Below are 21,190 nucleotides of genomic sequence, written 5' to 3' on the forward strand. Positions count from 1 at the left end.
CTGGCATCTGTAATCAATAAAGTTCTGGCTTGCTTAAATCCCAAGTGCTTGTCCTGTGTTTATGGCAGCTTCCCCACGCCCCTGCCCATGACTTTACTATGCCTGGATGTGCAGTGGGAGATTACAGGCAGAATTAGCAGATCTACTCATGTCATGAGTAATCTCCCGATAAAATAGGCAATGTACATTAAAGGTAAAGGTAAAGGTACCCCTGCCCGTACGGGCCAGTCGTGTCCGACTCTGGGGTTGCGTGCTCATCTCGCTCTAGAGGCCGTGAGCCGGCGCCGTCCGAAGACACTTCCAGGTCACGTGGCCAGCGTGACGAAGCTGTTCTGGCAAGCCAGCACCAGCGCAGCACATGGAAACGCCGTTTACCTTCCCACTATAAAGCGGTCCCTTGCACTTAAGAGTGCTTTCGAACTGCTAGGTGGGCAGGAGCTAGGACCGAACGGCAGGAGCTCACCCCACTACGGAGATTTGAACCGCCGACCATACCATGGGCAAGTCCTAGGCCACCCAGGTCCCTAATGTAATGTACATTAGTGCATAGGAATCATTTAAAATGCTTGGCATAGGAATTAGCAAATGAGATGCTGTGAACAGGTACCCACATCCATCCCAACTCAATTCCAGCTAAAACCTAAACCAATTCAAGTACAAATATTATTGTTTCGGGGAACATGGCTTTCAAGCTCCTCTTAATTATAAACATTGTAAAAAGTCAATCTTTGTACACATCAATACCATGCAATTTATGTAATCTGAACTAAATGGTTTTGAGTTTTGAAAATTAGATTTTGAATGTTCTCCAGAAACTACTTATTATGGACTGCTGCATTAAAAAACACACACATAAAAATTAGAAATAAATTCAATTAGCGTGCAGCCAGCTTGAAGCCACTCTGAAGAAAACAATAAAAAGAGAGTAAACACAACCTTTCAAATTATAACTGTTGTGAAGCACTATATATGTATCTGTTCATGGAGCCAATAAATAAATAACAATTGTCTTCATAAATTGGTTGCATGGAAACCAAAGCATATCACCAAATGTTGGCATGCGTGCAAAATTACTTGAGGTATATGGAATATTTAATATACTTTGAGTTTTCTAATTTCCTGTGCGAGCAACTTTCTAGAAACATAAACAACAGGCTTAATTGGAACAGAGGTGTGCCGCTGCTGGGGATAATATTGGATGGAGTGACAGTATATATTCTTATTAGACACAGTAAATACTGTGATAAGGAGAGATTATTTTTTTATTATATACTCCCACTTCTTATTACAACCTTTGTAATATAAAGAGACCACCTCTTAGCCCTTCCTTTTAAAGAGCTGCATCCTTCACTGATGTAGATCAGCACTATTCCAGCTATTTCTGTGAAACTAGTTTCATATCAGAGGATTAAGCTCTGTTCCAAAACATTGGGAAAGGTGCCTCTGTGTAATTTAGATGGTGGGAGGGACACCTAGGGATAAGTACAAAAGAGCTTCTAGATTTATACATTTCATCCTAGTCTTTCATGGCACATAAACGATACAATTTAATGAAAAGTGACGTTGTATTCCATAAGGTTGTTTGGATGGCAGCTGGGATGATAAAGATTATGTGCTGGAAACTTTCCCATCACCCAAGCTTTAATTTGTACAATATGGGGGGTAATCAGATGTTATTTTCAAAGCAAAGCAATGATAGGAAGTGTTTCCTTTTACTGGCACATAGAGCATCTATATAAATATATGTTGGCAAGTCAAATAACCTATCATCTGCATTCATTTTTAGCCCATATTTGCTCACAAAACAATCCCTAATGGGCAGGTCATAGTGCTGTGTTGCCCTTTTGCAACAAATCATTTTAAAGGGCTTTTTGCTGATAGGAAAGTGACAGTGAAATGCACTGGGAAGTGTGAGGACGACAAATGATTAACAGGAAGACATAGAAACACAGTGCAAACAAATCACGATGGATGCTCATTGTCATATAGCCTCCCCACAAACAAATGAGAACGTCTCCAGTCTTCAACATTCAATCTAACCTCTGCCTCTAACCTATGCAAGCAAATTGTTATGTACTGAAGTTCTCACCCTGGGCCAGCAGGGGGATACTGTAGATAGTTCAGGTCCACATAGGCAAATAAGGGATCAAAAGTGACATTCAGTGATTGGATAGTTACAGACAATGGTTACTGTTGCGTTCTAGTGGAGCTCTATATAAGCAGGCTGGCTGAACCCTACAGTTCAGTTCTGTTCTAGCCTGTGAATAAACAAGAGCTGTTTGAAGAATCACTGTGTCGTCTGATATGTTCACACACAACTTAACACAAATCTCGACGAGTGCTCAATAGACAGGTAATCGGTTTATTGAGCCCCTAGACTGGGGGAAGACTTTTGCTCCAGCATTGCTGCATGGGCAGAATGCTACTGCATTGGTGGAGCACAACTAATTTAAGGATTCAAAAGCAGATAGAGACAAAGGAATGGAGCTTATAAGGAATCTGTATGGAAGCACCATATAGAACTACCTCACTCTCATCATTTCCATAGAGCCCACAACTAGTGAAAGGACACTTTATGCAAACAAGAAACAGCCAAGGCTCACAACAAACTAGGTGAGACCCATTGCTAACACTTGTCATCTCAGAACCAGAGGTGGGGAGGGCCAGGGGGACCGTAGCCCCAAGTGCATGATTTTGAGGGGGTGCAAGTCAGGTCCCCCCATGCAGGGATTCCTGCCCTGCCTGCTGCTGTGAGTCTCTGGGCCCCGGAGCCCGGCCTGGCCTTGCCGCCACACCTCTTGCCAGCTCACAGTAGAGAATCAGAAGCAGGGGGGGAACATGCACATTTTTAAAAAAGGAAAATGTTTTGCAGAAGTTAGCATTACCTAGACTCTGATGAGTTCACAGCTGTGGGCAGTAGTTAATAAGCAATAGGATGCCAGTCATGTCCTCAGATATAAAATAAGTAAGTAAATAAAAGCCCTAGACATTTTTTTTTACAAAATCCTAGGAGTGCAGGAGAGAGATGCAAGGCAATGCAGTATGGCAATGCAGATCTGAATAATTGTAGGCATCATGCCATGGCCCTGTTCCCAGATGAGCCTTTTTAAAAGCACCATTTGGAAAGGAGGGGGGGGACCCTAAGATTGTCAGTGCAACTTAAAGATATAGCATATTTTATCTGGTTTGGTGTTGCTGACCTTTCTACTTGTGGGATGGCTAAGCCCACATATGTGACACAAGAAGACTCTGAACTCAAAACTATTTTTAAAAATGTTTTCTGCATAGTTTCACAAACTAGACATATATAGGCAAACAGAGTAATTTGCATGGGTAATGCAAATGAAGGACAACTTTAATTTTTAACTACTTCTTATAATGAGAAATAACTTCAAGCAACACCTTTATAAAATATCAATATCTGGGAATAAAGAACATAAGAAGTGTTGGTTTTTGTGTTTAATAAAAAAAAAACCATTTATGGTATAATAAAAGAATTCTGTAGATACCTAGATTCAGCTTTGGGGGCAAGTATGTGTAATGTGTATTGGTTGCTCGTGCGTAAGTTGCCGCCTCTCCAGGCTTCGTTGCCTTGCTAAACCTTTCAGTCTGGACAGCCCTTCACTTCGTGGCTGCCTCAGTCGCTAGCAGAATCCGTCAGTGGGCGTTTCTTAAATCTTTTCCAACATAAAAGTTGTTTGACACCCAGTTTCCTCCTACTCTCTCTGCGCGGAAGTCTTCTGCGCAGGGTGGGTGTGGGTAGCGGAGGACCCGTGCTCTCCCCGCTGGTGTCCGGTGAAGAGTCCTGGAGCCCTCTCGCCGATTCCCCCATCAGCCCCTCTATATCCCTGGTGTTGCACTGATTTGCTTCCCCATCTGCGGAGCTGCCTCTCTCCCTGCTGGGCCCTTCTCCAGCATCATTTGAGAGCCTTCCCTCCACCTCTAGCTCCGATGTCAGTTCCCTGACAGTATGCTTTGGTGAGAGAATCCCAGCAGAGATTTTGAAATCACAAAATATGCAGCAAAGTGTGGAAATACAAGCAATTAGACCTTTATCCTATTCTTAGTTGCTTCCAAAGTTCCCCTTTTCCCCTAGCACAGAAAAAAGACTACGGTTGGTAAATAAAAAATAGTTTACTTACAAACTCTTCAAAGGTCAGATCCATGTGCTTTTCCCATACAGCATTCAGAATAACACATGCAGTGAAATGGTAAACGTTTCCACATTATTTGTATAGAAACACAGAGATGGCATTCAGGTTAGCCCTCCTTACTCATAAGGTTCATATGGTGGAATGAGAGAAGGGAAAGCTTGATAACCCTTCCTCCTAAGGTGAGAGGGAGTGACCTAGCTAGGCTTGGCAGGACAGCTTAGTCTATGGTCTTAACTCCTTCATGCATCAATTAGTGTGTTGGTTATATGAGGCTGGTTATTCCGCAAGAAGAGCCTGTTGGATCAAGCCAATGGCCCATCTAGTTTAACATCCTGTTCTCACAGTGGTCAACTAGAACCTGAACACAAGAGCACTCTCCCTTCCTGTGTTTCCCAGGAACCAGTATGCATAAGCATTACTGCCTCTACCCATGGAGGGAGAGCATAGCCTTCATGCCTAGTAGTCACTGATAGCCTTCGCCTCCATGAATTGTTACTTGGTGAGATGTAGTGTATTTGCTTACGCCAGAAGACACAAACAGTCATGCTTTCAAATTTCACATTTCTTCTTGAATTCTAAATAAATGTTTGGAAAGGCTAATTGAGGGTATATGTTTCCCCTCCCAACAGCTGTTTTCAATATGCTCTTTTTAGGGCTACAAATTTCACATAGGTTTTTCTATAAATATGCAAACTACAGCAGACAAATAAAAGATTTAAAAGCACGGTGAGGCAATCAACAACTTTTGCTACTGTTAAGCATACAAGATGCAGTTAATAGCTTTCTTGGCAGCGAAACCGTCTGTCTTAGACTTTCAGGGCTGTCTAATTTTATTTCAGTATAGTCACAATATGCTCATCCCAAGTTCAGTCGCCCTTGTATTAGAAAGACGGCTTTCTGTTTTAATATAATAAAATGTACTCAACGTCTTCCTTACTGTATCTGTTTTCATGGCTAACCAGCTCCTAATGCTCTTTCCAGATACTTGTTCATTTCCTTCCTGCTCTGCTGTCTTTTTGCAGATACGTGGCTGGTAACAGACAGTCAATGCTGATAGGGTTCAATAGATCGTGTTTCATTTATGGCGACATTTCTCGAGACAGATCTCCCGTGTTCCTGTTTTCAGTTAAAAAATTACAAGCATCAAATTCAAAATCCATATTTGTTTTCTAACATAAGCCTATTACATAAAGGTAAATGTAAAGGGACCCCTGACCATTAGGTCCAGTCGTGACCGACTCTGGGGTAGCGGCGCTCGTCTCGCTTTATTGGCTGAGGGAGCCGGCATACAGCTTCCGGGTCATGTGGCCAGCATGACTAAGCCGCTTCTGGCGAACCAGAGCAGCTCACGGAAACGCTGTTTACCTTCCCGCTGGAGCGGTACCTATTTATCTACTTGCACTTTGACGTGCTTTCGAACTGCTAAGTTGGCAGGAGCAGGGACCGAGCAACGGGAGCTCACCCCGTCGCGGGGATTCGAACCGCCTACCTTCTGATCAGCAAGTCCTAGGCTCTGTGGTTTAACCCACAGCACCACCCACGTCCCAAGCCTATTACATAGATTACCTAAATTAAAATATACATAATTACTCTAGGCTTCCCTTTGCTGTATGTAAATACAACGCAGTTAGGAAATTTATATTATCAATAATATTATAGATTCCCGCATGCCCCCCACTCCCCTTCACTCATGTGTGACCTCAACATTTTACTTCTTCCACCTTATTGTGTTGTTATAATACAATAATTATTCAATTGATTCTATTGTTATTTTCTTGCTTACCCCTGCATGTTCTTACGCATTATCTATTAATATTTCAATTCCGGAACCATATTTTTTCATGTATTCCTTCACTCCATCCCACTCTTTGATTATTCTCTGATTTGAGTGTCCTCTAATAATTGCCGTCAATGTTGCCATTTCTACGTAATGTTTTGCCATTCTAATAATGATGGGCAGTTAACTCTTTTCTTCTCATGAATATGCTGGAGAATATTCCTTCCCTCACCTTAGATGAGTACCCCAGAATCCGGTCTAGTGTTGGGCATGTGGATACCTTATGAATGATCCCTGCTGTTCTCTATCCTTCATATGCTCTGCTCTCTTAAATGTTGCAAGCATCATTTTTTATATGCTTCCCATTCCTGCAGCTGGTGAGAGGTAACATGACCAGTGCTACCCAGATTTGGCTTCCTTTTAGAGGAGAGATCACTGGATACTTACTTAATAACATTTACTTACAAAGGGTTGTATCCAACCTAGTTGCCCCATTCAGTCAAGGACTCGTGCTTTCCTCTTCCATTTCCTTCTCCTCTTCCTGAGCATGCTGTGCCCCCCCCCAAAAAAAATCTGCTCCAGAGGGTTGGGGGGGGGGAGGGAACCTAGAACAGATTGAGGGCTGCAGGGAAAGGAGAGCATAGGTAAAAGCAAACAGCAAGTTGCCCTCCTTGAATGCAGCAAACCTGCTATCCAACATCACATCCGATCTCCAGGGAGACGCTTTTGCATTCTCAAGATAACTTTTTGCTGACAGCTCTCTGTCTGTCTCTGCCTTTCTCTAGGTGCTTCATGACAGTGATCTTATATCAGAAATGGGTCCTGAAGATTATGTTTTTCCGTGTGCATGTTAACTTCCACACAATGATGGGAATGTATGCAAATCTTTCCAAAGGGCAGCATCCAGGATAGGCAAGTGGGTGGGTGTCTTGTACCTTATCCCTCTAAGTACGGTAAGTTGGTGACATTTAAAGCATAATTTGTCAACAGTGGTAATCATGCATTTTAACTGAAGCAAAGGAAAGTTATTGACTGAGTCCTAAAGTACCTGAAAATACAGGGGTGGGTTTAGTCTATAATATAGTCCCTGCGTAGCTGTCTAGACTAGACCTGCTGATATGCTATAAGTGGCTAATAGGTAGACTAATCCAGGGGAACAGAGTTCAGTCTACATATTGATTTATTATTTGTGTGAGTAGGCAAGCAGGTATTTCCACCTCCAGGGTGGCATTTTACATCTTAGTGTAATAATAATAATAATAATAATAATAATAATAATAATATTTTTATTTATATCCCGCCCATCTGGCTGGGCTCCCCCAGCCACTCTGGGCGGCTTCCAACAAAATATTAAAATACAGTAATGCATCAAACATTAAAAGCTTCCCTAAACAGGGCTGCCTTCAGATGTCTTCTAAAAGTCTGGTAGTTGTTGTTCTCTTTGACATCTGGTGGGAGGGCATTCCACAGGGCGGGTGCCACTACCGAGAAGGCCCTCTGCCTGCTTCCCTGTAACTTGGCTTCTTGCAGTGAGGGAAGCGCCAGAAGGCCCTTGGCGCTGGACCTCAGTGTCCGGGCTGAACAATGGGGGTGGAGACACTCCTTCAGGTATACTGGACCGAGGCCGTTTCAATCAACGAGGCAGAGAAATATCAATAATCACAATGAGCATTGGCTTATTTTATCCCCAAAAGCAGGTTGCAACCACCACAGACCATGTTTTAGAGACTTTATATACGTAGAATCATAGATTCCAGCAATTGCAATGCAGGAATCTCAACTAAAGCATCCATGTCAGATGACCATCCAATCTTTGCTTAAAAACCTCCAATGAAGGAGAGTCTACCACCTTTTGAGGGAGTCGGTTCCACTGTCAAACAGCTCTTACCGCCAGAAAGTTATTGCTGCCATGCTCTTTACAAGTGCATCTGAATGTAACATAGGATACAATTTGCAAAAAGGCAGCATATTACAGTAAGACAATGAAGACTTTTACATGACTGGCATTTCTGAAAACTAATGGTTCATCACAAAGCAACTATTCACAGTGTGCTGAATATAGACAGGCTGTCAGCTATAGAACAGCTTTTAAAATAATAATAATTGCCATTAATAATTACCATTAAGATGCATAAAATGCAAGCATCCTGAAATAATGTTTAAAATGAATCAAACTGTCAGGTTGGTGCACTGGAATTTAAACATGTATCTTCTCTTGGCGTTGTTAAAAGTTAAGAAAATTTAGAAAACCTCTCATCCTTAAAGTAAGGCAAACTTTTATGTTGGATTTTTTTTAAAGTAAAGACTGCACTTTTTCCTTGCTTAATCATCATGTCGCCTTAATGACTTTGTAAGGTTTGGCGGCTGGGCATTGGAGTAGTCAGCTGGAGGTGAGGGGAGCTAGTGGCCAATACCTACCCCTCCTAATTCAAGGGTATTCCTTTAACACAGTGGTTCTCAACCTGTGGATCCCCAGATATTGTTGGACTACAACTCCCATCATCCCTGAGCTCTGGCCTTGCTAGCTAGGGATGATGGGAGTTGTAGTCCAACAACCTCTGGGGACCCACAGGTTGAGAACCACTGCATTAAAGGAATCCGAGGGCTGTGGCCCTGTCCGAAGCCCAGGTGGGGGCTAGGGCCATTGCACGACCCCTAGCAGTGACCCTGGGGGAGTTCCTAGTTGATGTGCATCAGCAGGGCTTCCCCTACTGGTGGTTAACCCTTGTGAGACTTCCTGCAGACGGGCAGGAGTCAGATATAGTCGGTTAGTTTCCAAAGCCTAAGGCCCTAAGCCAATACCACTCACATTCTGTAACCAATAAAGTTGTCGCCTTTTTAGCCCATTAACCTAAAACACTGGTCTCATGAGTCTTTATTCCTTAACATCTCGGGAGGGTTTGGGACCTTGCCACGCAAAACCTTTCATCCTTAAAGTAAGGCAAACTTTTAGGTTGGATTTTTGAAAAGTAAAGATCACACTTTTCTCTTGCTTAATCATCATGTGTCCTTAATTATGAATGCAAATTGAAATTTGTGTACAAGAAACGTTATTCTGAATGAGTCTTTTCAACAGAACCACTGTCCACTCGGTATTGCAGATCTAAAGAATTAACAGCCACTTCATCAGCTTTAGCTTGTTTGCCCGTTATGTTTACATTCCTTTTTACCATGAAGAAAGTCAGTGAAACAGACACTTGCTTGTGTGAAATCAGACCAGGGGCAGGAAATGCATGCAACTGCTCAAGTAACATAGCAAGGGGTGGATTTTAACGAAGTTAACCCCCTAAAAGTCTACATGTTTGAGGAGCCTGATGTGCAAGACTAATTTTTTAGTGCAGAATATGTGCAGTTTGAAGATCGAGCCTGCTTTGTTTGGCCTAATAAACCAAATGCAACCTATTTATTGTTTGGTACAAGCAATAAATACCTTATCTGAAGAGCACAGTTGGGGGGAGCGCTACCAGAAGGTAAAAGGGGAGAGGTGAAGTAGCAGCAAGATTGTTGTGGTGCTTGTCTGTGACAATAGGAATAAAGAAATTGATCCAGGTAATATTAAGTGAGGTTTTCGCCACAATATATATATCGTATTTTGCGCCCCATAAGACGCTCCGGCCCATAAGACGCACCTAGTTTTTTGGGGGGGAAATAAAGAAAAAAAAATTTATTTCTCCCCCCAGGTGCGGGGCTGGAAGAACCAGGTCGGGGAACAGTGGGAAGGCACGCTCTGCCTCCCCGCTGTCCCCCGAGCTTGTGGGGCTGGCGATGGGGAGAAGTGCACCAGTCCCGGGAGGGCAGGCAGCTCTGTGCCGCCATCCCGAGCGGGGCGGGACTTAGCGCCCCGCTCGGGATGGCGGCGTAGACCTGCCTGCAGTCCCGCGACGGCAGGCGGCTCTGTGCCGCCATCCCGAGCGGGGCGGGACTTAGCGCCCCGCTCGGGATGGCGGCGTAGACCTGCCTGCAGTCCCGCGACGGCAGGCGGCTCTGTGCCGCCATCCCGAGCGGGGCGGGACTTAGCGCCCCGCTCGGGATGGCGGCGTAGACCTGCCTGCAGTCCCGCGACGGCAGACGGCTCTGTGCCGCCATCCCGAGCGGGGCGGGACTTAGCGCCCCGCTCGGGATGGCGGCGCAGAGCTGCACTGGTCCCAGGACCGCAGGCAGCTCTGCAGGGCCACCGGGAGCGGGGCGGAGCTTCTCCCCCAGCTCCCGGTGGCCGGGCAGAGCTGCGCTGGTCCCAGGACCGCAGGCAGCTCTGCAGGGCCACCGGGAGCGGGGCGGAGCTTCTCCCCCGGCTCCCGGTGGCCGGGCAGAGCTGCGCTGGTCCCAGGACCGCAGGCAGCTCTGCAGGGCCACCGGGAGCGGGGCGGAGCTTCTCCCCCGGCTCCCGGTGGCCGGGCAGAGCTGCGCTGGTCCCAGGACCGCAGGCAGCTCTGCGCGGCCACCGGGAGCGGGGCGGAGCTTCGCCCCCGGCTCCCGGTGGCCGGGCAGAGCTGCGCTGGTCCCAGGAGTGGTAGGAATTTCAAAGGACTGATATGTTTCGGTTCTCATTTTGTTTTGAAAAGTGTGAATTAGGTAGATTCAGCTTTAAATGCAAACTTACCTAATCAAGTCCCACTCCCCATCTGCACTATGAAGTGATTTTAATATAGGAATAAAATTGTGATAGAGAACACAGAGTACATCAGAATACTCATTGACCAAGGCTGTGCACAAGGTAAGGGCTTAAAATGCTGCTAGGACATTCTGTTTTCTCAATTTGGATCAAAACTGGTTTGTGAGAAAGTGACCAAAATGCAGTATATTCTCTGAAATGACGGGATAGATATGGATCTTGGCTATTATCGTATGTACATCACTTCCCAAACCAGAAGTAGGAGCACACTGGATGCAGAATAAACAGAAGTGTGTATACAACCTGAGTCAGAAACCTCTCAAGATCAAGGAAACAGTCAGATATGCAGGCTTAGTAATAGATCTCTGATATGAAAGGTAAAATCTAATGCTTGACTATGCAATTGAATGCAACAACAAACAGCTAAAAGGAAAGGTACGGTACCTTGGTTTCTTACTTTAATTACTGTGATGTTATATAGTCTTGTCCAGTGATATCTGCCAATTGTGTAATTGGCATTTTTAATGCCTGAAATACTCTGAAGATGGGGAAGGGAAGTGAGCAGGAACTGGAGAAAACACTGCCAAGGGAGTAGAAGTAGAAAACCAGGTACTAAGGGTGGATCCTTCGATCAGCATGCGTTCATAGAATATGCTGCTGAACATCACTAGGTACTTTGCGATATTCAGTGCTTGGAATGAACTGCATTACAGTCATACCTCATGTTATGTCCGCTTCCTGTTAACGTTCTTTCAGGTTACGTCCCGCGGCGACCTGGAAGTACCGGAAAGGGTTACTTCTGGGTTTCGCCGCTCGTGCATGCGCAGAAGCGCAAAATGGCGTCACGCGCCTGCCCAGAAGCGGCGAATCACAACCCGCATGTGCGCAGACATGCCACTGCGGGTTGCGCTCTTTTCATGTTGCGAATGGGCCTCCGGAACAGATCCCGTTCGCAACCATAGGTACCACTGTAGTTCAAAAATCTCTGAAAGTAGTTCTCACAATTGCCAAGAAGGCTGAATGTGAATTAACTTTGTTTTGGGGTCGAATGTGTTGGCTGGGAAAAGAATGAAATAGATATGGCCAGGGCTTTTTTTCAGCCAGAACTCAATGGAACTCAGTTCCAGCACCTCTCAGGTGGGTGCCATTGCCATTATAAGAGAACAAGGGAGGTATTCATGGTGAGTTCCGGCCCCTCTTTTTCTAGAAAAGTAGCACTGGATATGGTAAATTTAAAAGGGGAAATCGCTGGATGCCTAGATCCAGGTTGGGGCAGTGGCGTAGCGTGGGGGGTGCAGGGGGGGCCGGCCGCACCGGGCGCAACACCTGGGGGTTAGGGTTAGGGGGCGCAAATCCACGGGTTAGGGGGCGCAAATCCACGGGTTAGGGGGCGCAAATTACTTGCCTTGCCCCGGGTGCTGACAACCCACGCTACGCCACTGGGTTGGGGGCAAGTACTCTTTTTTGAGACAGTCCCAGCAGAGATTTAAAAATCACAAAATATGGAGCAAAGCAAAGCGTGGAAATATATGAGCCTGAGTTCCAAGCTTGATCTCTAGATCAAAACCCCTGCATATTCCAAGAACATATATATTATTAAGGTTGGAATATTAAATCATGAAATACTTCTGGGAAGTTTGGTTGGTAAATATTATTCTGCATAATTTACAGTTGCATAAACACAAGCAAGAGGGATTTAATTCGGCCTACCTCCTGTTTGCATAGCCAGTCTCCAGGCACTATGGCCATTAAAATGCAGTTATGGTTAGTTGATTGCCAGTGAAGTGGTACCAAATGCAAACTGGCAATGACAAGCTTTGATTGTTCTTGTTCTAAGAAGTTTGTAAATTTGTCCCAAACCCAAAGCAGTCAAATGCCAGCAGCTAGAAAATTCATAAAAGCTAATGAGTCCAGTGACGAAGTACAATGATCACTAAGTAAATGATCACAATTAGCCATAGTGTTTCCTAATATGCCCCTCAAAAGTTGGACTAAATGTTGTTAAAGGCTCTCACCTGGCTTTCTCTCTCTCTTTCTCTCTCTCTCTCTCTCTCTCTCTCTCTCTCTCTCTCTCTTTCTTTCAGGCCAGTTGCTAGAAAAGCAAAGGAAAAGGCTCTGCCCCCTTCTCCCAAGGAGCTGGGTTTTTTGCATTGCAAATTCAGGAAAAGTGTGAATTTCCAAGGGTGGCTGTTTTGGTTTGCATATTGCTTCAGAAAGTGACAATTAGAAAGTTCCTATTTAAATGCAAACTGAATCAATTTTTTCCCCTGTCCCTATCAAGAGGCCACTCTGTCCAGGTGCCTCAACTTTTCTTCCTGGACAAGATTCAGCCTAGAATATGCACGTGCATCACTAGCAGCCACTACACTAGCTGGTAGAACTCTGCAGTATTTTAGGGGCAATGATGAAACTGCGGCACAGTGGTACCACGGGTTACATACGCTTCAGGTTACATACGCTTCAGGTTACAGACTCCACTAACCCAGAAATAGTGCTTCAGGTTAAGAACTTTGCTTCAGGATGAGAACAGAAATTGTGTTCCGGCGGTGCGGCAGCAGCAGGAGGCCCCATTAGCTAAAGTGGTGCTTCAGGTTAAGAACAGTTTCAGGTTAAGAACGGACCTCCAGAACGAATTAAGTACTTAACCCGAGGTACCACTGTACTGAATCACCACTGTGCCAGCTCCCAATCTCTGCCCATCCAACTCCCTTGAAGTCAGCACTCGTCTTCTTAATAGCTTGGCTAAAACAGTAACATGGGGGGAAAGGAAAGGTAAATTAGGTTCCCTCCTTGTTATACACTATTTATTCATTAACAAAACATTTAGACCATTCTTCATTATCAAAGCATCACAGAGTGGTTTTAAAAATATTACATATTGTTTTGAGGTGGGGAGGGGTGGCAGCGGCAGCGGCGTGTAGGCTGTATGTCTGAGTCACTTCTAATTTCTGCATCCAACAAGGATTCAATTGCTGGAATAGTCACGCAAGTTTCTTGGTAATGCCTCTCCCCAATGTATGGATTGTTAAAGTAACAACAGAAGTAGCTCTGTGCCAGAGGGAAAATAGGTGGGCCTGTTAGAAAGACAAAGGCCAAAGTTGAGGTGTGTGAACTAGAAGCAGGCTGGACAGCTGAGAGACAGAGGCATGCTTGATTTCTGCTGGGATCCAAGACTGTGGTTATGGGAGAAGCAAGACATTATTAGAATGTTAATGCTGTGAGCCCCTCCATCGTAGGCTCAGGTTGTATAAATGTGTAAATAAACCATATATATTAAAGACACCACAGTCTCTGCTGTCCCTCACTGCTTGGAGATTGGGGCGGCATGCAACAATATTATGCTTAAAAATGTTTAACGTGTGTCATACAATTATTTGCTAAACGAATATAGTAGATTTTTTTAAAAATAACTTCAATGGAAGGCTGGAGATCTTTTAAGATTATGTTCTGTATTTATAGGACACTTTCCTTTGAAATTGGCACATAGTGGCATGACCTACTTTAAGATATGAGACGGGTTTAAAAAAGGCAAAGCAATATTTATTCTTGTTCTTTAGTAAAGAATACTGGGAGGTTTGGGTGAAACAAGGACCTGGAACAGACTTAACAATTATCTATAATTCAATTTAGACTCTCTGTGACGGGTCTGAATGATATAGAAGAAGAGGCCATATAATAAATATTTTATATATTTTACATTACCAGCATTAATCCAACAGAAGATATTGAATTAAATAAAACTCAGTACTGACAGTCATGCGGAATAGCAAGCTTACTGGAGAAGGAAAAGATTATGCAGCAACATTTATCACTGACAGTTTCAGATCTAACTAAATATTGTCTTGCAGCCATTTTAACAATGTTGTAACCCTGTTCAAGCATTCACCTGATAACATGGTGGCTTATTATGGGCTGGGGGCAGACATGTGTGCACCAGGAGTTCCAACCTGAATAAAATATTGTGGGGGCAGAGATAAGCCCTGCCCCGCATAATCTAGGAATATATCTGGAATACTGCAGTCCTCAGCAGCGTCTTGGAGGAGACAGGGAACATGTCCCATGTTGGCAGTGCCGTTTCCCCATAAAAATAGCTCAAAAATGGCATTCTTTGCGATTCCCCCCCCCCCAAAAAAACTAAAAGAAACCTCAACAGCTTTGGCAAAAAAATTACCCACAGATTTTTTTTCACTGTTTGAAATATGGCAACCCTAGCATAATTGATCACATGACACAGTACACACACAGCATCTGAATGGGAATGCCCATCAGTTTTGTGGGGGCCCCCCACGGCCCCCAGGAATTGGTTCCTATGGTGTGCATGCAGGTTCCTCTTCAGAGCTTTGCACAAAAGGGTTTCAAGGTTGCGTTCAGCTGAACGCAACTAGTGGTCTCCCTGCAATGGTGAGTCCTGCATGCAGCTCAATGCGAACAGAACCTCAATTCAGACCTCTGTAGAGAAACTTGTGAGTGTCGAGATATTTGGGTCAGGAGCACACTTGCGCTACTAGTAGAGAAGGGCAATCTGTCCGTTTGGTTTCTCATTCTTACATTCAGTTCTCTGCATTTTCACAGCAGTTGGCTATTTTCCCAAGCAACCTGCCCTCAGGGATCCAAACTAAGAAGCAGGCAGTAGCAGACGGTGTGCTGAGGTTGTGACACGCACCTGACCTCCACCCCATTGCGCCCCTGCTACCAGGAGGTTGGGGGTGGGCGAGAGGCAAGGTGAAGTAGCAGCAAATTTGGCACAAATTTAATGCAAATCTATGTCCTCTTTTAATGGGACACATGTGGCCCTGCGGGTTAAACCACAGAGCCTAGGACTTGCTGATCAGAAGGTTGACGGTTCGAATCCCCGTGACGGGGTGAGCTCCCGTTGCTCGGTTCCAGCTCCTGCCAACCTAGCAGTTCAAAAGCACGTCAAAGTGCAAGTAGATAAATAGGTACCACTCCGGTGGGAAGGTAAATGGCGTTTCCGTGCGCTGCTCTGGTTCACCAGAAGCGGCTTAGTCTTGCTGGCCACATGACCCAGAAACTGTATGCCGGCTCCCTCGGCCAATAAAGCGAGATGAGCACCGCAACCCCGGAGTTGGTCACGACTGGACCTAATGGTCAGGGGTCCCTTTACCTTTTATGTCCTCTTTTGTTCTCCCTCCCCCAACTATGCGCTCCCTCTCTTTTGGCGATTAAGAAACCAATTGTCCCTTCTCTTCTTTACACGCATGCAGCAATCCTTATAAGAAAGCCCACAACTGAAGACAGCAGAATGGTCTGGGATTTAATTTATATGAAAGGGAATTCATAAAATAATAAAGCAAGAAAATGACGAGGAGGAGGATAAAAATAATAATTATTCCGGGACTCAAATGGAACGCCTAGCTTATTGAGATGCTCTCATTCTGCTATTTTGGTTTCAATATGCAGCAGAGGGAAGAAAAAAAAAAGCTGTGCATTTTCTCCCCCCAGAACAGGTTTCATGCTCTATTTGAGCTTTTAATCATAGCCAGCTATGATTTAAAACCAATGGCAGCCAAAGGGCCTTCACTATCTTCATAAATCCATATTGATTTACAGCACAAATCTAACCATGCCTCCTCAGAAATGAGCCCTAGTGACTTCTATGGGACGTACTCCCAGAAGTGGGGTTAGGATTGCAGCCTTATTTATTTCCTGGCATGGTAAGATAATGGCTGTTTTTAGGAATTTTAAGATAGTTGGCTAGATATTAATTTTGCTTTGAGTTGCACTTTTCCAGGTGGAAAAGTCAAAATTAGAAACAGAACTGTTAGAACCCAAAACTAAGAATTTGTCAATAATGTATAATTTGCTGTTGAAATGGAATACTCAGGATGAAACAGTGAAATCTGCTATGATTAAATGGGCACAGGATGTTGGACATAATATTATGTTTGCTGACTGGGAACAGTTATGGACCACAGGTATGAAGTTTACGGCATGTAATGCCTTAAGAGAGAATATTATGAAAATGATATACAGGTGGTACATGACCCCAGTCAAGCTTGCAAAAATTTATCATTTGCCCGATAATAAATGCTGGAAATGTACAGAAACTGAAGGTACATTCTTTCACCTTTGGTGGACGTGCCCAAAGATTAAGGCCTTCTGGGAAATGATATATAATGAATTGAAAAAGGTATTTAAGTATACCTTCCTGAAGAAACCAGAGGCCTTTCTCCTGGGCATTGTCGGCCAATTGGTGTCAAAGAAGGATAGAACTTTTTTAATGTATGCAACAACAGCAGCAAGAATACTTATTGCAAAGTATTGGAAGACACAAGATCTACCCACCTTGGAAGAGTGGCAGATGAAGGTGATTGACTACATGGAATTGGCAGAAATGACAGGCAGAATCCGAGACCAGGGAGAAGAGTTGGTGAAAGAAGACTGGAAGAAATTTAAAGACTACTTACAGAAACATTGTAAAATTAATGAAAGCTAGAAGGATGTTGGATAGAAACCAAGCGGTTTCCAGCTGTAATGCTTTAAGAGATATGAAAATAAAAGGTTTTACATATGGGTAAAAGTTTAATGGTAAGGATTTGCTGAACTAACAAATCGAACTGGAATACAAAGAAGGGAGGTATGAGGAGGTCCGAGGAAATAAGTGTATGGAAGTTATGTTATTGAAAATTAATGTGTGTTTTTAACTGTTTTTTATTTTGTATGTTTATTTTTCTTTTTTTGTTATATCTTAAAAACTTTCAATAAATATCTTTTTTTTTAAAAAAATTGCTTTGAGTTGCAGTTTTCCTTTTTGTAAACCAATCAGTGCTTTAAACAAATGCCTTCTGTAAAAGCGTAGGAATGCTTTAGATAAATTAAGCAAGCCAGGAAGGAGACTCTGGCCGCAATCACATTTAAAGTACTATGATGCCACTTTAAACAGTGACAACTTCCCCCAAAGAATTCTGGGAGCTGTAGTTTGATGAGAGTGCTGAGAGTTGTTAGGCAATCCCTATTCCCCTAAGATCCCTCTGGGAACTCTGAGAAATGTAGCGTAGTGGGACTAGGGCTCCTAACAACTCTCAGTCCCAGAATTCTTTGAGGGAAGCTATGACTGTTTAAAGGTGTATCAAAGTACTTTTAATATATGGTGTGGATGTGGCCAAGGATGGGGAAGGAGATGGAGCTAGAACGGAGAAGAGAGAAAAAGTGAACTACAGTGGTACCTCGGGTTAAGGACTTAATTCGTTCTGGGGGTCTGTTCTTAACCTGAAACTGTTCTTAACCTGAGGTACCACTTTAGCTAATGGGGCCTCCTGCTGCTGCTGCGCCACCGCCACATGATTTCTGTTCTCATCCTGAAGCAAAGTTCTTAACCTGAGGTACTATTTCTGGGTTAGTGGAGTCTGTAACCTGAAGCGTCTGTAACCTGAAGTGTCTGTAACCCGAGGTACCACTGTATCTTCTTCTGTCTGAATAACCTGGATGGATTGTGAGGTTCCTTTTTAGGCAATCTTAGGCAACTGGGTTTGTGCATGTATCTTACCCCCATTGAAGTAAGTCAAACATTGAGCAAGCGGCTGTTGTTCTTTTTTTTTTAAAAAAAGGAAGACCCAAAAGCCAGAGAAGGCTATTTGATTGCCTTGCTACGGCTCTAGAATTACACAGCAAAGACAGTTCAAAACAGACCAATTTTTTCTCTATGCCATAATTAGCAGATTTTCCCCCTCTCTTCCTGCATAGAAGAGCAAATGGAGAGGAAAGCTTTAAAAATAACACTGGGGAATCAATATGGTCTTGTTTACAGCACCAGAAAATATAGAACTGACCGTGCTACCAGTGCTCTTTTCTTACTGCAGTTTGTGGCATCTTTTTGATGACTAAAAATATTTGGCTTGGACTTCTGGAATCAGAAATGAAAGGCTTAATATTAGAATTCCCTATATTCAACATGGTTAGCGTTAGCCCATATCACCCAGATTGCAGTGCTGATGTTTTTGGGGAACCCTTTCATTATCTAATAATAATTATAATACAGCTTTGCAACAGTATTTGTTCTGTGACCCAAAAAACTCCTCTCCTGTGACAGACCTAATGGAGAGGCTGCTTGTAAATTTTGCCATCTGATGAATATATGACTGCAAAATTCAGGCGTGGTAGATGAAAAATGTCCCTCAGCTTATTCATGGCTCTTTCTTTTTTTGCAGAGTTGTTTGTATTTATAGAAGAGAACTGACAACATATCCTCAAGCTGCTGCATGCCAGATCTCATCAAACAGTTCACGGCGATTCTGTCCTGGCTGCACTTACAAGGGTAATGCAATACCATAATACAGTAAATACAACTCACTGTGCTGCTAGGGAGAATTGCGTCCTTGGAAATTCTTCCATCTTCAAAAATCATGCGCTCAGTGTGCCCCATGGCACTTGAACTCATGGGTTAGAGGCACCCTACAGGCAGACACTGAACAGAGGTGTTTGTAGGCCATCTGAGGTAAAGGCCTTTTTAAACAGATACAGTACTACTTTTCTAAAAGCAAAGCATCCATGTCTGGCCCTGAGATTCAGAAAATATATAACAGGCATGTCCAACAGGTAGATCGTGATCTACCGATAGATCACTGGACGTCTGTGGTAGATCACTGTTAGATCACTGGGTCTCCCCAGAGAAGCTGAACAACTGTGGCCCCCCTAGGTAAGTACCACTGCCTCATGAGGCTACTGGTCAAAAATAAAAACAGACCCTTGCTCCCAAATTCTCCCTCCCAGATCCTTTTCAGATTTTGAAAATTGATCTTATCAGAATTATTGTACAAGGCTACTTGGCCAATCAGGAAAAGGACTGAAAATCTAGCCAATAATAGAAAAGTAGCCAAATAAGGTTTTCAAGAACCCTTGCAGGTGCAGGGGAAATGCTGTTCTACAAGTATGTCTGCATGACATAATTCACATTCTGGTTTTCTTGTGTTAGACAGGCTTCCTAGATAAGAAACTGAGCATATACCCAAGCAATCAGGCTGCTTGAGACTGGGTTTTAGGACAGAGAAATATGGAACTGGTTAAATTACGATGATTTAAGATTGGGAATCCAGCTTATTTCTGTCAAAGATACTATTTCTCTGTATGCCCCTAAACCAACAAACATAAGGAAATAAAAATACAGTGAAATCTTTGTACCTTGATAAAAACAAATGCAATAAAATGTTAATACACTCAAAACATATTCTTTTTTATTGTTATTTTTTATTCATTTTACAATACAAAAATATAAAAACACATAACACAATTTTTCACAAATACAAAACATACTCTTTCACAAGGAATCTTTAAAAACTACTTGATTTACAAGGCTTTTTACTACCCTTTAACCAGAAAAACCAGTCAGCTTGTGGCTCAACGGCCAAGATTTGGCTGTGTTTAGAATAACCCCGCAAAGGAAAAAGCTCCCTGATACCAAGATGAGGGATATACTGAAAATACAGATAGATAGACTTTAATTAGAAAATAATGAACTGTAGTGAAGTTGGCGGAAGTCCACAATCGGTGTGTTTCTTTTTTCATTTGATATGTGTTAGTTTTTGAAGAATGAATTATATATGTATTTGTGTCTTTCCTCTCCTTTTTGTTTTCTTCTTTTCTTTTCTTTTTTAAGGTTTAAATGAATTAATGAAATGTATATATTTATATTCTTTGTTCTTTTTTTCCCTTTCGGTGCTTCTAGCTTTATTTTTTCCTATTTTTTTTAAAAAAGATCTTATTATACTTTTGTATTTCTCTATTTTCTTTTAAGTGTGTGTATCCTGATTTGAATGTATATATGTGCAATATAAGCAAATATTTTTTTAAAAATAATAATTAATATGACAGGATATTTATAACCCTGGAAAAAATAACCCCATGTAGATTGTTTGTTCTCTGTTTTGGCTTTCTTCCAAATCTACTAATCAGTATAAATGCTACAGTGAAAGTTTCCTAGGTAGAATTGTCCCTGACACACCTTGGTAACTTTTGTTTATATAGAAATTGTAACCCTGCCCTATGCACCATTTATCCACAAATTTCTCTTCTATGTTTTGATATAATTTGTTGTTGTTGTTGTTTAGTCGTGTCCAGCTCTTTGTGACCCCATGGATCAGAGCATGCCAGGCACTCCTGTCTTCCACTGCCTCCAGCAGTTTGGTCAAACTCATGTTAGTAGCCTTGGAAACACTGTCCAACCATCTCGTCCTCTGTTGCCCCCTTTCCCCTGTGCTCTCAATCTTTTCCAACTCTCTCCCAGGGAGTCTTTTCTTCTCATGAGGTGGCCAAAGTATTTGGAGCCTCAGCTTCAGGATCTGTTCTTCCAGTGAGCACTCAGGGCTGATTTCCTTCAGAATAGAGAGGTTTGATCTTCTTGCAGTCCATGGGTCTCTTGAGAGTCTCCTCCAGCACCATAATTCAAAAGCATCAATTCTTCGGTGACCAGCCTTCTTTATGGTCCAGCTCTCACTTCTATACATCATTACTGGGAAAACCATAGCTTTAACAATAGGGACCTATTTTGGCAAGGTGATGTCTCTGCTTTTTAAGATGCTGTCTAGGTTTGTCATCGCTCTTCTCCTTTTGTGACTGCTGTCATCATCTGCAGTGATCATGGAGCCCAAGAAAGTAAAATCTCTCACTACCTCCATTCGTCTCCATATTAAA

At 43.1% G+C, this 21,190-nt stretch overlaps 1 long non-coding RNA gene across 2 annotated transcripts in view; it reads left to right on the plus strand.

Moving 5' to 3' along the window:
• LOC310687977 overlaps positions 1 to 19,091 on the plus strand; it is a 61,934-nt gene extending 42,843 nt beyond the window's left edge. For both annotated transcript variants that reach the window (XR_014516702.1, XR_014516703.1), the window contains exon 3: positions 18,712 to 19,091. This is a non-coding gene — a long non-coding RNA (uncharacterized lncRNA). The remainder of the gene's footprint in view (positions 1 to 18,711) is intronic.
• The last annotated feature ends 2,099 nt before the right edge of the window (positions 19,092 to 21,190 follow it).

The sequence above is a fragment of the Podarcis liolepis genome (genome assembly GCF_965112155.1).
Source record: "Podarcis liolepis genome assembly, chromosome: 10".
NCBI lineage: Eukaryota > Metazoa > Chordata > Lepidosauria > Squamata > Lacertidae > Podarcis > Podarcis liolepis.